General features: G+C 41.6%; 6 non-coding genes across 6 annotated transcripts; all 6 read left to right on the top strand.

Annotated features, from left to right (window-relative positions):
• The first annotated feature begins 1,525 nt into the window (after positions 1–1,525).
• TRNAE-CUC (transfer RNA glutamic acid (anticodon CUC)) lies at positions 1,526–1,597 on the top strand. Its single transcript has one exon. It is a non-coding gene; the product is annotated as a tRNA-Glu (tRNA).
• A 1,621-nt stretch (positions 1,598–3,218) lies between these two features.
• On the top strand, positions 3,219–3,290 carry TRNAE-CUC (transfer RNA glutamic acid (anticodon CUC)). Its single transcript has one exon. It is a non-coding gene; the product is annotated as a tRNA-Glu (tRNA).
• Positions 3,291–4,911: 1,621 nt separating this feature from the next.
• On the top strand, positions 4,912–4,983 carry TRNAE-CUC (transfer RNA glutamic acid (anticodon CUC)). The gene has a single exon. It is a non-coding gene; the product is annotated as a tRNA-Glu (tRNA).
• Positions 4,984–6,604: 1,621 nt separating this feature from the next.
• TRNAE-CUC (transfer RNA glutamic acid (anticodon CUC)) lies at positions 6,605–6,676 on the top strand. Its single transcript has one exon. It is a non-coding gene; the product is annotated as a tRNA-Glu (tRNA).
• Positions 6,677–8,297: 1,621 nt separating this feature from the next.
• On the top strand, positions 8,298–8,369 carry TRNAE-CUC (transfer RNA glutamic acid (anticodon CUC)). Its single transcript has one exon. It is a non-coding gene; the product is annotated as a tRNA-Glu (tRNA).
• Positions 8,370–9,990: 1,621 nt separating this feature from the next.
• On the top strand, positions 9,991–10,062 carry TRNAE-CUC (transfer RNA glutamic acid (anticodon CUC)). Its single transcript has one exon. It is a non-coding gene; the product is annotated as a tRNA-Glu (tRNA).
• The last annotated feature ends 3,109 nt before the right edge of the window (positions 10,063–13,171 follow it).

The raw sequence follows: 13,171 nt of genomic DNA, 5'->3' as shown, positions 1-13,171 counted from the left end.
CTTAACATTGGCGATGCATTATGACTTTTGCAAAAGATTTCCTTTTGTTTCATAGCTTAAGCCTTTTTCAACTACACAGTTTTACACAAAAGTGTCAAGGGACTCAACAAGCCATGTGTCCTGTCAGTCATTAGGGCTCCCATGTTCTTTCTAATCGGAAACAGTTTAGAACTGAATTGGAAAGTTCAGAGTTAGTGACAAAATCTCTTGAGAAAAGGAGGATGGCACTTGTGAGCAAAAAACTCATGATCTTCAAATTATTCAACTGACGTGCCAAAAACCTTGACCATGTAGCGTGTTTTAGCTCTTGTAATGTTTATGTTTTGTATTCAAAGCAAAACACTCTTTTTTTTTTTTTTTTTTTTTACACCTGTCTTGCTGTTTACTGTACTGCTTACACCATGTGGAGAAAGACTTAGTTAGTATTCCTGGTTGACTGGTTCAATTCCTGCTATGGGAGAGACTTTTTTTTGGGACTAGTGTCCACATTCCAAAGCCGACACGTGCCTTGCAGACAGAATCAGTTTAGGATGGAACTGCTCTTTGCTGCCAAAAATGCAGACCACCAGATTTTTTGGATATTTATTTGCACAAAAGCTTATTTGATGTCATATCTCAAACCATTCATATCTCTCACTTTTAATTCCTGGGTGTTAAGGGACTCAACAAGCCTTTATCCCTGTCTGTCATTGGAGCTCCCCTTCCATCAATTGGTGATGTTTTGTTACTGAATGGAAAAGAGCTGTGACTCTCTAGCCAAGATAGTGGCAAAATCAGTTACGGAAACAAGGTACCAGTGCCCCATGTGAGAATCGAACTCACGACCTTCAGATTACGAGACTGACGTGCTACCTGCTGCGCTAACGAGGCAAGATGCATGTAATAATCTGCGGAAGTTGCTTGTGCAAAGCAGTACACCTCTTTTTTTTCATATTGTAAGTGAGCTGGCAGTAAATCTTCTCCCGTATGGTCTAGCGCTTAGGATTCCTGGTTTTCACCCAGGTGGCCTGGGTTCGACTCCCGGTATGGAAACACATCCTTTTCTACACCGTTGCCAACATTCAAAGACTGACGTGTGTTTTTAAAACAAACGTATTTCAGGTAGGATTTGTTTTTTTCAGGCAAAAATGCTGAACGCCCGCGTTTTGGCACTTCATTCTGACCCTTCACGCAAGATTCAATTTGGATTCGTAGCTCAACTCATTCTCAACCACCCCTTTTTACACCAAAGTGTCAAGAGACTCAACAACTCATGGGTCCTGTAAGTTATTTGGATTCCCATTTCCTTTCTAATGGAAAACGTAGAATTGAATGGAAAAGTTCTAAGTTGGTGACAAAATCTCTCGAGAAAAGGAGGGAACAGTGCCCCGTGTGAGGCTCAAACTCACAACCTTCAGATTACGAGACTGACGCACTACCTACTGCGCTAACGAAGCAAGTTGCACCTGCAGATCTGCAGAAGTTTATTGTGCATAGCAGAAAACTTATTTTTTTCATAATGTCACTGAGACGTTAGCGCATCTTTTCCCATATGGTCTAGCGGTTAGGATTCCTGGTTCTCACCCAGGTGGCCCGGGTTCGACTCCCGGTATGGGAATGCACCTTTATCTTAGCTACTGCCACCATTCAAAGACTGACGCGTGTTTTTCAATCAAAAATGTTTCTGGTAGATTTTCACTTTGCAACAAAAATACTTAACATTGGCGATGCATTATGACTTTTGCAAAAGATTTCCTTTTGTTTCATAGCTTAAGCCTTTTTCAACTACACAGTTTTACACAAAAGTGTCAAGGGACTCAACAAGCCATGTGTCCTGTCAGTCATTAGGGCTCCCATGTTCTTTCTAATCGGAAACAGTTTAGAACTGAATTGGAAAGTTCAGAGTTAGTGACAAAATCTCTTGAGAAAAGGAGGATGGCACTTGTGAGCAAAAAACTCATGATCTTCAAATTATTCAACTGACGTGCCAAAAACCTTGACCATGTAGCGTGTTTTAGCTCTTGTAATGTTTATGTTTTGTATTCAAAGCAAAACACTCTTTTTTTTTTTTTTTTTTTTTACACCTGTCTTGCTGTTTACTGTACTGCTTACACCATGTGGAGAAAGACTTAGTTAGTATTCCTGGTTGACTGGTTCAATTCCTGCTATGGGAGAGACTTTTTTTTGGGACTAGTGTCCACATTCCAAAGCCGACACGTGCCTTGCAGACAGAATCAGTTTAGGATGGAACTGCTCTTTGCTGCCAAAAATGCAGACCACCAGATTTTTTGGATATTTATTTGCACAAAAGCTTATTTGATGTCATATCTCAAACCATTCATATCTCTCACTTTTAATTCCTGGGTGTTAAGGGACTCAACAAGCCTTTATCCCTGTCTGTCATTGGAGCTCCCCTTCCATCAATTGGTGATGTTTTGTTACTGAATGGAAAAGAGCTGTGACTCTCTAGCCAAGATAGTGGCAAAATCAGTTACGGAAACAAGGTACCAGTGCCCCATGTGAGAATCGAACTCACGACCTTCAGATTACGAGACTGACGCGCTACCTGCTGCGCTAACGAGGCAAGATGCATGTAATAATCTGCGGAAGTTGCTTGTGCAAAGCAGTACACCTCTTTTTTTTCATATTGTAAGTGAGCTGGCAGTAAATCTTCTCCCGTATGGTCTAGCGCTTAGGATTCCTGGTTTTCACCCAGGTGGCCTGGGTTCGACTCCCGGTATGGAAACGCATCCTTTTCTGCACCGTTGCCAACATTCAAAGACTGACGTGTGTTTTTAAAACAAACGTATTTCAGGTAGGATTTGTTTTTTTCAGGCAAAAATGCTGAACGCCCGCGTTTTGGCACTTCATTCTGACCCTTCACGCAAGATTCAATTTGGATTCGTAGCTCAACTCATTCTCAACCACCCCTTTTTACACCAAAGTGTCAAGAGACTCAACAACTCATGGGTCCTGTAAGTTATTTGGATTCCCATTTCCTTTCTAATGGAAAACGTAGAATTGAATGGAAAAGTTCTAAGTTGGTGACAAAATCTCTCGAGAAAAGGAGGGAACAGTGCCCCGTGTGAGGCTCAAACTCACAACCTTCAGATTACGAGACTGACGCACTACCTACTGCGCTAACGAAGCAAGTTGCACCTGCAGATCTGCAGAAGTTTATTGTGCATAGCAGAAAACTTATTTTTTTCATAATGTCACTGAGACGTTAGCGCATCTTTTCCCATATGGTCTAGCGGTTAGGATTCCTGGTTCTCACCCAGGTGGCCCGGGTTCGACTCCCGGTATGGGAATGCACCTTTATCTTAGCTACTGCCACCATTCAAAGACTGACGCGTGTTTTTCAATCAAAAATGTTTCTGGTAGATTTTCACTTTGCAACAAAAATACTTAACATTGGCGATGCATTATGACTTTTGCAAAAGATTTCCTTTTGTTTCATAGCTTAAGCCTTTTTCAACTACACAGTTTTACACAAAAGTGTCAAGGGACTCAACAAGCCATGTGTCCTGTCAGTCATTAGGGCTCCCATGTTCTTTCTAATCGGAAACAGTTTAGAACTGAATTGGAAAGTTCAGAGTTAGTGACAAAATCTCTTGAGAAAAGGAGGATGGCACTTGTGAGCAAAAAACTCATGATCTTCAAATTATTCAACTGACGTGCCAAAAACCTTGACCATGTAGCGTGTTTTAGCTCTTGTAATGTTTATGTTTTGTATTCAAAGCAAAACACTCTTTTTTTTTTTTTTTTTTTTTACACCTGTCTTGCTGTTTACTGTACTGCTTACACCATGTGGAGAAAGACTTAGTTAGTATTCCTGGTTGACTGGTTCAATTCCTGCTATGGGAGAGACTTTTTTTTGGGACTAGTGTCCACATTCCAAAGCCGACACGTGCCTTGCAGACAGAATCAGTTTAGGATGGAACTGCTCTTTGCTGCCAAAAATGCAGACCACCAGATTTTTTGGATATTTATTTGCACAAAAGCTTATTTGATGTCATATCTCAAACCATTCATATCTCTCACTTTTAATTCCTGGGTGTTAAGGGACTCAACAAGCCTTTATCCCTGTCTGTCATTGGAGCTCCCCTTCCATCAATTGGTGATGTTTTGTTACTGAATGGAAAAGAGCTGTGACTCTCTAGCCAAGATAGTGGCAAAATCAGTTACGGAAACAAGGTACCAGTGCCCCATGTGAGAATCGAACTCACGACCTTCAGATTACGAGACTGACGCGCTACCTGCTGCGCTAACGAGGCAAGATGCATGTAATAATCTGCGGAAGTTGCTTGTGCAAAGCAGTACACCTCTTTTTTTTCATATTGTAAGTGAGCTGGCAGTAAATCTTCTCCCGTATGGTCTAGCGCTTAGGATTCCTGGTTTTCACCCAGGTGGCCTGGGTTCGACTCCCGGTATGGAAACACATCCTTTTCTACACCGTTGCCAACATTCAAAGACTGACGTGTGTTTTTAAAACAAACGTATTTCAGGTAGGATTTGTTTTTTTCAGGCAAAAATGCTGAACGCCCGCGTTTTGGCACTTCATTCTGACCCTTCACGCAAGATTCAATTTGGATTCGTAGCTCAACTCATTCTCAACCACCCCTTTTTACACCAAAGTGTCAAGAGACTCAACAACTCATGGGTCCTGTAAGTTATTTGGATTCCCATTTCCTTTCTAATGGAAAACGTAGAATTGAATGGAAAAGTTCTAAGTTGGTGACAAAATCTCTCGAGAAAAGGAGGGAACAGTGCCCCGTGTGAGGCTCAAACTCACAACCTTCAGATTACGAGACTGACGCACTACCTACTGCGCTAACGAAGCAAGTTGCACCTGCAGATCTGCAGAAGTTTATTGTGCATAGCAGAAAACTTATTTTTTTCATAATGTCACTGAGACGTTAGCGCATCTTTTCCCATATGGTCTAGCGGTTAGGATTCCTGGTTCTCACCCAGGTGGCCCGGGTTCGACTCCCGGTATGGGAATGCACCTTTATCTTAGCTACTGCCACCATTCAAAGACTGACGCGTGTTTTTCAATCAAAAATGTTTCTGGTAGATTTTCACTTTGCAACAAAAATACTTAACATTGGCGATGCATTATGACTTTTGCAAAAGATTTCCTTTTGTTTCATAGCTTAAGCCTTTTTCAACTACACAGTTTTACACAAAAGTGTCAAGGGACTCAACAAGCCATGTGTCCTGTCAGTCATTAGGGCTCCCATGTTCTTTCTAATCGGAAACAGTTTAGAACTGAATTGGAAAGTTCAGAGTTAGTGACAAAATCTCTTGAGAAAAGGAGGATGGCACTTGTGAGCAAAAAACTCATGATCTTCAAATTATTCAACTGACGTGCCAAAAACCTTGACCATGTAGCGTGTTTTAGCTCTTGTAATGTTTATGTTTTGTATTCAAAGCAAAACACTCTTTTTTTTTTTTTTTTTTTTTACACCTGTCTTGCTGTTTACTGTACTGCTTACACCATGTGGAGAAAGACTTAGTTAGTATTCCTGGTTGACTGGTTCAATTCCTGCTATGGGAGAGACTTTTTTTTGGGACTAGTGTCCACATTCCAAAGCCGACACGTGCCTTGCAGACAGAATCAGTTTAGGATGGAACTGCTCTTTGCTGCCAAAAATGCAGACCACCAGATTTTTTGGATATTTATTTGCACAAAAGCTTATTTGATGTCATATCTCAAACCATTCATATCTCTCACTTTTAATTCCTGGGTGTTAAGGGACTCAACAAGCCTTTATCCCTGTCTGTCATTGGAGCTCCCCTTCCATCAATTGGTGATGTTTTGTTACTGAATGGAAAAGAGCTGTGACTCTCTAGCCAAGATAGTGGCAAAATCAGTTACGGAAACAAGGTACCAGTGCCCCATGTGAGAATCGAACTCACGACCTTCAGATTACGAGACTGACGTGCTACCTGCTGCGCTAACGAGGCAAGATGCATGTAATAATCTGCGGAAGTTGCTTGTGCAAAGCAGTACACCTCTTTTTTTTCATATTGTAAGTGAGCTGGCAGTAAATCTTCTCCCGTATGGTCTAGCGCTTAGGATTCCTGGTTTTCACCCAGGTGGCCTGGGTTCGACTCCCGGTATGGAAACACATCCTTTTCTACACCGTTGCCAACATTCAAAGACTGACGTGTGTTTTTAAAACAAACGTATTTCAGGTAGGATTTGTTTTTTTCAGGCAAAAATGCTGAACGCCCGCGTTTTGGCACTTCATTCTGACCCTTCACGCAAGATTCAATTTGGATTCGTAGCTCAACTCATTCTCAACCACCCCTTTTTACACCAAAGTGTCAAGAGACTCAACAACTCATGGGTCCTGTAAGTTATTTGGATTCCCATTTCCTTTCTAATGGAAAACGTAGAATTGAATGGAAAAGTTCTAAGTTGGTGACAAAATCTCTCGAGAAAAGGAGGGAACAGTGCCCCGTGTGAGGCTCAAACTCACAACCTTCAGATTACGAGACTGACGCACTACCTACTGCGCTAACGAAGCAAGTTGCACCTGCAGATCTGCAGAAGTTTATTGTGCATAGCAGAAAACTTATTTTTTTCATAATGTCACTGAGACGTTAGCGCATCTTTTCCCATATGGTCTAGCGGTTAGGATTCCTGGTTCTCACCCAGGTGGCCCGGGTTCGACTCCCGGTATGGGAATGCACCTTTATCTTAGCTACTGCCACCATTCAAAGACTGACGCGTGTTTTTCAATCAAAAATGTTTCTGGTAGATTTTCACTTTGCAACAAAAATACTTAACATTGGCGATGCATTATGACTTTTGCAAAAGATTTCCTTTTGTTTCATAGCTTAAGCCTTTTTCAACTACACAGTTTTACACAAAAGTGTCAAGGGACTCAACAAGCCATGTGTCCTGTCAGTCATTAGGGCTCCCATGTTCTTTCTAATCGGAAACAGTTTAGAACTGAATTGGAAAGTTCAGAGTTAGTGACAAAATCTCTTGAGAAAAGGAGGATGGCACTTGTGAGCAAAAAACTCATGATCTTCAAATTATTCAACTGACGTGCCAAAAACCTTGACCATGTAGCGTGTTTTAGCTCTTGTAATGTTTATGTTTTGTATTCAAAGCAAAACACTCTTTTTTTTTTTTTTTTTTTTTACACCTGTCTTGCTGTTTACTGTACTGCTTACACCATGTGGAGAAAGACTTAGTTAGTATTCCTGGTTGACTGGTTCAATTCCTGCTATGGGAGAGACTTTTTTTTGGGACTAGTGTCCACATTCCAAAGCCGACACGTGCCTTGCAGACAGAATCAGTTTAGGATGGAACTGCTCTTTGCTGCCAAAAATGCAGACCACCAGATTTTTTGGATATTTATTTGCACAAAAGCTTATTTGATGTCATATCTCAAACCATTCATATCTCTCACTTTTAATTCCTGGGTGTTAAGGGACTCAACAAGCCTTTATCCCTGTCTGTCATTGGAGCTCCCCTTCCATCAATTGGTGATGTTTTGTTACTGAATGGAAAAGAGCTGTGACTCTCTAGCCAAGATAGTGGCAAAATCAGTTACGGAAACAAGGTACCAGTGCCCCATGTGAGAATCGAACTCACGACCTTCAGATTACGAGACTGACGCGCTACCTGCTGCGCTAACGAGGCAAGATGCATGTAATAATCTGCGGAAGTTGCTTGTGCAAAGCAGTACACCTCTTTTTTTTCATATTGTAAGTGAGCTGGCAGTAAATCTTCTCCCGTATGGTCTAGCGCTTAGGATTCCTGGTTTTCACCCAGGTGGCCTGGGTTCGACTCCCGGTATGGAAACGCATCCTTTTCTGCACCGTTGCCAACATTCAAAGACTGACGTGTGTTTTTAAAACAAACGTATTTCAGGTAGGATTTGTTTTTTTCAGGCAAAAATGCTGAACGCCCGCGTTTTGGCACTTCATTCTGACCCTTCACGCAAGATTCAATTTGGATTCGTAGCTCAACTCATTCTCAACCACCCCTTTTTACACCAAAGTGTCAAGAGACTCAACAACTCATGGGTCCTGTAAGTTATTTGGATTCCCATTTCCTTTCTAATGGAAAACGTAGAATTGAATGGAAAAGTTCTAAGTTGGTGACAAAATCTCTCGAGAAAAGGAGGGAACAGTGCCCCGTGTGAGGCTCAAACTCACAACCTTCAGATTACGAGACTGACGCACTACCTACTGCGCTAACGAAGCAAGTTGCACCTGCAGATCTGCAGAAGTTTATTGTGCATAGCAGAAAACTTATTTTTTTCATAATGTCACTGAGACGTTAGCGCATCTTTTCCCATATGGTCTAGCGGTTAGGATTCCTGGTTCTCACCCAGGTGGCCCGGGTTCGACTCCCGGTATGGGAATGCACCTTTATCTTAGCTACTGCCACCATTCAAAGACTGACGCGTGTTTTTCAATCAAAAATGTTTCTGGTAGATTTTCACTTTGCAACAAAAATACTTAACATTGGCGATGCATTATGACTTTTGCAAAAGATTTCCTTTTGTTTCATAGCTTAAGCCTTTTTCAACTACACAGTTTTACACAAAAGTGTCAAGGGACTCAACAAGCCATGTGTCCTGTCAGTCATTAGGGCTCCCATGTTCTTTCTAATCGGAAACAGTTTAGAACTGAATTGGAAAGTTCAGAGTTAGTGACAAAATCTCTTGAGAAAAGGAGGATGGCACTTGTGAGCAAAAAACTCATGATCTTCAAATTATTCAACTGACGTGCCAAAAACCTTGACCATGTAGCGTGTTTTAGCTCTTGTAATGTTTATGTTTTGTATTCAAAGCAAAACACTCTTTTTTTTTTTTTTTTTTTTTACACCTGTCTTGCTGTTTACTGTACTGCTTACACCATGTGGAGAAAGACTTAGTTAGTATTCCTGGTTGACTGGTTCAATTCCTGCTATGGGAGAGACTTTTTTTTGGGACTAGTGTCCACATTCCAAAGCCGACACGTGCCTTGCAGACAGAATCAGTTTAGGTTGGAACTGCTCTTTGCTGCCAAAAATGCAGACCACCAGATTTTTTGGATATTTATTTGCACAAAAGCTTATTTGATGTCATATCTCAAACCATTCATATCTCTCACTTTTAATTCCTGGGTGTTAAGGGACTCAACAAGCCTTTATCCCTGTCTGTCATTGGAGCTCCCCTTCCATCAATTGGTGATGTTTTGTTACTGAATGGAAAAGAGCTGTGACTCTCTAGCCAAGATAGTGGCAAAATCAGTTACGGAAACAAGGTACCAGTGCCCCATGTGAGAATCGAACTCACGACCTTCAGATTACGAGACTGACGCGCTACCTGCTGCGCTAACGAGGCAAGATGCATGTAATAATCTGCGGAAGTTGCTTGTGCAAAGCAGTACACCTCTTTTTTTTCATATTGTAAGTGAGCTGGCAGTAAATCTTCTCCCGTATGGTCTAGCGCTTAGGATTCCTGGTTTTCACCCAGGTGGCCTGGGTTCGACTCCCGGTATGGAAACGCATCCTTTTCTGCACCGTTGCCAACATTCAAAGACTGACGTGTGTTTTTAAAACAAACGTATTTCAGGTAGGATTTGTTTTTTTCAGGCAAAAATGCTGAACGCCCGCGTTTTGGCACTTCATTCTGACCCTTCACGCAAGATTCAATTTGGATTCGTAGCTCAACTCATTCTCAACCACCCCTTTTTACACCAAAGTGTCAAGAGACTCAACAACTCATGGGTCCTGTAAGTTATTTGGATTCCCATTTCCTTTCTAATGGAAAACGTAGAATTGAATGGAAAAGTTCTAAGTTGGTGACAAAATCTCTCGAGAAAAGGAGGGAACAGTGCCCCGTGTGAGGCTCAAACTCACAACCTTCAGATTACGAGACTGACGCACTACCTACTGCGCTAACGAAGCAAGTTGCACCTGCAGATCTGCAGAAGTTTATTGTGCATAGCAGAAAACTTATTTTTTTCATAATGTCACTGAGACGTTAGCGCATCTTTTCCCATATGGTCTAGCGGTTAGGATTCCTGGTTCTCACCCAGGTGGCCCGGGTTCGACTCCCGGTATGGGAATGCACCTTTATCTTAGCTACTGCCACCATTCAAAGACTGACGCGTGTTTTTCAATCAAAAATGTTTCTGGTAGATTTTCACTTTGCAACAAAAATACTTAACATTGGCGATGCATTATGACTTTTGCAAAAGATTTCCTTTTGTTTCATAGCTTAAGCCTTTTTCAACTACACAGTTTTACACAAAAGTGTCAAGGGACTCAACAAGCCATGTGTCCTGTCAGTCATTAGGGCTCCCATGTTCTTTCTAATCGGAAACAGTTTAGAAGTGAATTGGAAAGTTCAGAGTTAGTGACAAAATCTCTTGAGAAAAGGAGGATGGCACTTGTGAGCAAAAAACTCATGATCTTCAAATTATTCAACTGACGTGCCAAAAACCTTGACCATGTAGCGTGTTTTAGCTCTTGTAATGTTTATGTTTTGTATTCAAAGCAAAACACTCTTTTTTTTTTTTTTTTTTTTTACACCTGTCTTGCTGTTTACTGTACTGCTTACACCATGTGGAGAAAGACTTAGTTAGTATTCCTGGTTGACTGGTTCAATTCCTGCTATGGGAGAGACTTTTTTTTGGGACTAGTGTCCACATTCCAAAGCCGACACGTGCCTTGCAGACAGAATCAGTTTAGGATGGAACTGCTCTTTGCTGCCAAAAATGCAGACCACCAGATTTTTTGGATATTTATTTGCACAAAAGCTTATTTGATGTCATATCTCAAACCATTCATATCTCTCACTTTTAATTCCTGGGTGTTAAGGGACTCAACAAGCCTTTATCCCTGTCTGTCATTGGAGCTCCCCTTCCATCAATTGGTGATGTTTTGTTACTGAATGGAAAAGAGCTGTGACTCTCTAGCCAAGATAGTGGCAAAATCAGTTACGGAAACAAGGTACCAGTGCCCCATGTGAGAATCGAACTCACGACCTTCAGATTACGAGACTGACGCGCTACCTGCTGCGCTAACGAGGCAAGATGCATGTAATAATCTGCGGAAGTTGCTTGTGCAAAGCAGTACACCTCTTTTTTTTCATATTGTAAGTGAGCTGGCAGTAAATCTTCTCCCGTATGGTCTAGCGCTTAGGATTCCTGGTTTTCACCCAGGTGGCCTGGGTTCGACTCCCGGTATGGAAACGCATCCTTTTCTGCACCGTTGCCAACATTCAAAGACTGACGTGTGTTTTTAAAACAAACGTATTTCAGGTAGGATTTGTTTTTTTCAGGCAAAAATGCTGAACGCCCGCGTTTTGGCACTTCATTCTGACCCTTCACGCAAGATTCAATTTGGATTCGTAGCTCAACTCATTCTCAACCACCCCTTTTTACACCAAAGTGTCAAGAGACTCAACAACTCATGGGTCCTGTAAGTTATTTGGATTCCCATTTCCTTTCTAATGGAAAACGTAGAATTGAATGGAAAAGTTCTAAGTTGGTGACAAAATCTCTCGAGAAAAGGAGGGAACAGTGCCCCGTGTGAGGCTCAAACTCACAACCTTCAGATTACGAGACTGACGCACTACCTACTGCGCTAACGAAGCAAGTTGCACCTGCAGATCTGCAGAAGTTTATTGTGCATAGCAGAAAACTTATTTTTTTCATAATGTCACTGAGACGTTAGCGCATCTTTTCCCATATGGTCTAGCGGTTAGGATTCCTGGTTCTCACCCAGGTGGCCCGGGTTCGACTCCTGGTATGGGAATGCACCTTTATCTTAGCTACTGCCACCATTCAAAGACTGACGCGTGTTTTTCAATCAAAAATGTTTCTGGTAGATTTTCACTTTGCAACAAAAATACTTAACATTGGCGATGCATTATGACTTTTGCAAAAGATTTCCTTTTGTTTCATAGCTTAAGCCTTTTTCAACTACACAGTTTTACACAAAAGTGTCAAGGGACTCAACAAGCCATGTGTCCTGTCAGTCATTAGGGCTCCCATGTTCTTTCTAATCGGAAACAGTTTAGAACTGAATTGGAAAGTTCAGAGTTAGTGACAAAATCTCTTGAGAAAAGGAGGATGGCACTTGTGAGCAAAAAACTCATGATCTTCAAATTATTCAACTGACGTGCCAAAAACCTTGACCATGTAGCGTGTTTTAGCTCTTGTAATGTTTATGTTTTGTATTCAAAGCAAAACACTCTTTTTTTTTTTTTTTTTTTTTACACCTGTCTTGCTGTTTACTGTACTGCTTACACCATGTGGAGAAAGACTTAGTTAGTATTCCTGGTTGACTGGTTCAATTCCTGCTATGGGAGAGACTTTTTTTTGGGACTAGTGTCCACATTCCAAAGCCGACACGTGCCTTGCAGACAGAATCAGTTTAGGTTGGAACTGCTCTTTGCTGCCAAAAATGCAGACCACCAGATTTTTTGGATATTTATTTGCACAAAAGCTTATTTGATGTCATATCTCAAACCATTCATATCTCTCACTTTTAATTCCTGGGTGTTAAGGGACTCAACAAGCCTTTATCCCTGTCTGTCATTGGAGCTCCCCTTCCATCAATTGGTGATGTTTTGTTACTGAATGGAAAAGAGCTGTGACTCTCTAGCCAAGATAGTGGCAAAATCAGTTACGGAAACAAGGTACCAGTGCCCCATGTGAGAATCGAACTCACGACCTTCAGATTACGAGACTGACGCGCTACCTGCTGCGCTAACGAGGCAAGATGCATGTAATAATCTGCGGAAGTTGCTTGTGCAAAGCAGTACACCTCTTTTTTTTCATATTGTAAGTGAGCTGGCAGTAAATCTTCTCCCGTATGGTCTAGCGCTTAGGATTCCTGGTTTTCACCCAGGTGGCCTGGGTTCGACTCCCGGTATGGAAACGCATCCTTTTCTGCACCGTTGCCAACATTCAAAGACTGACGTGTGTTTTTAAAACAAACGTATTTCAGGTAGGATTTGTTTTTTTCAGGCAAAAATGCTGAACGCCCGCGTTTTGGCACTTCATTCTGACCCTTCACGCAAGATTCAATTTGGATTCGTAGCTCAACTCATTCTCAACCACCCCTTTTTACACCAAAGTGTCAAGAGACTCAACAACTCATGGGTCCTGTAAGTTATTTGGATTCCCATTTCCTTTCTAATGGAAAACGTAGAATTGAATGGAAAAG

Source organism: Phyllobates terribilis, unplaced genomic scaffold, assembly GCF_046119375.1.
Source record: "Phyllobates terribilis strain yellow unplaced genomic scaffold, ASM4611937v1 Scaffold_1042__1_contigs__length_457206, whole genome shotgun sequence".
NCBI classification, from domain to species: domain Eukaryota; kingdom Metazoa; phylum Chordata; class Amphibia; order Anura; family Dendrobatidae; genus Phyllobates; species Phyllobates terribilis.
Note: the sequence above shows the minus strand (reverse complement) of the source record. Positions and strands in the feature narration are given on the sequence as shown.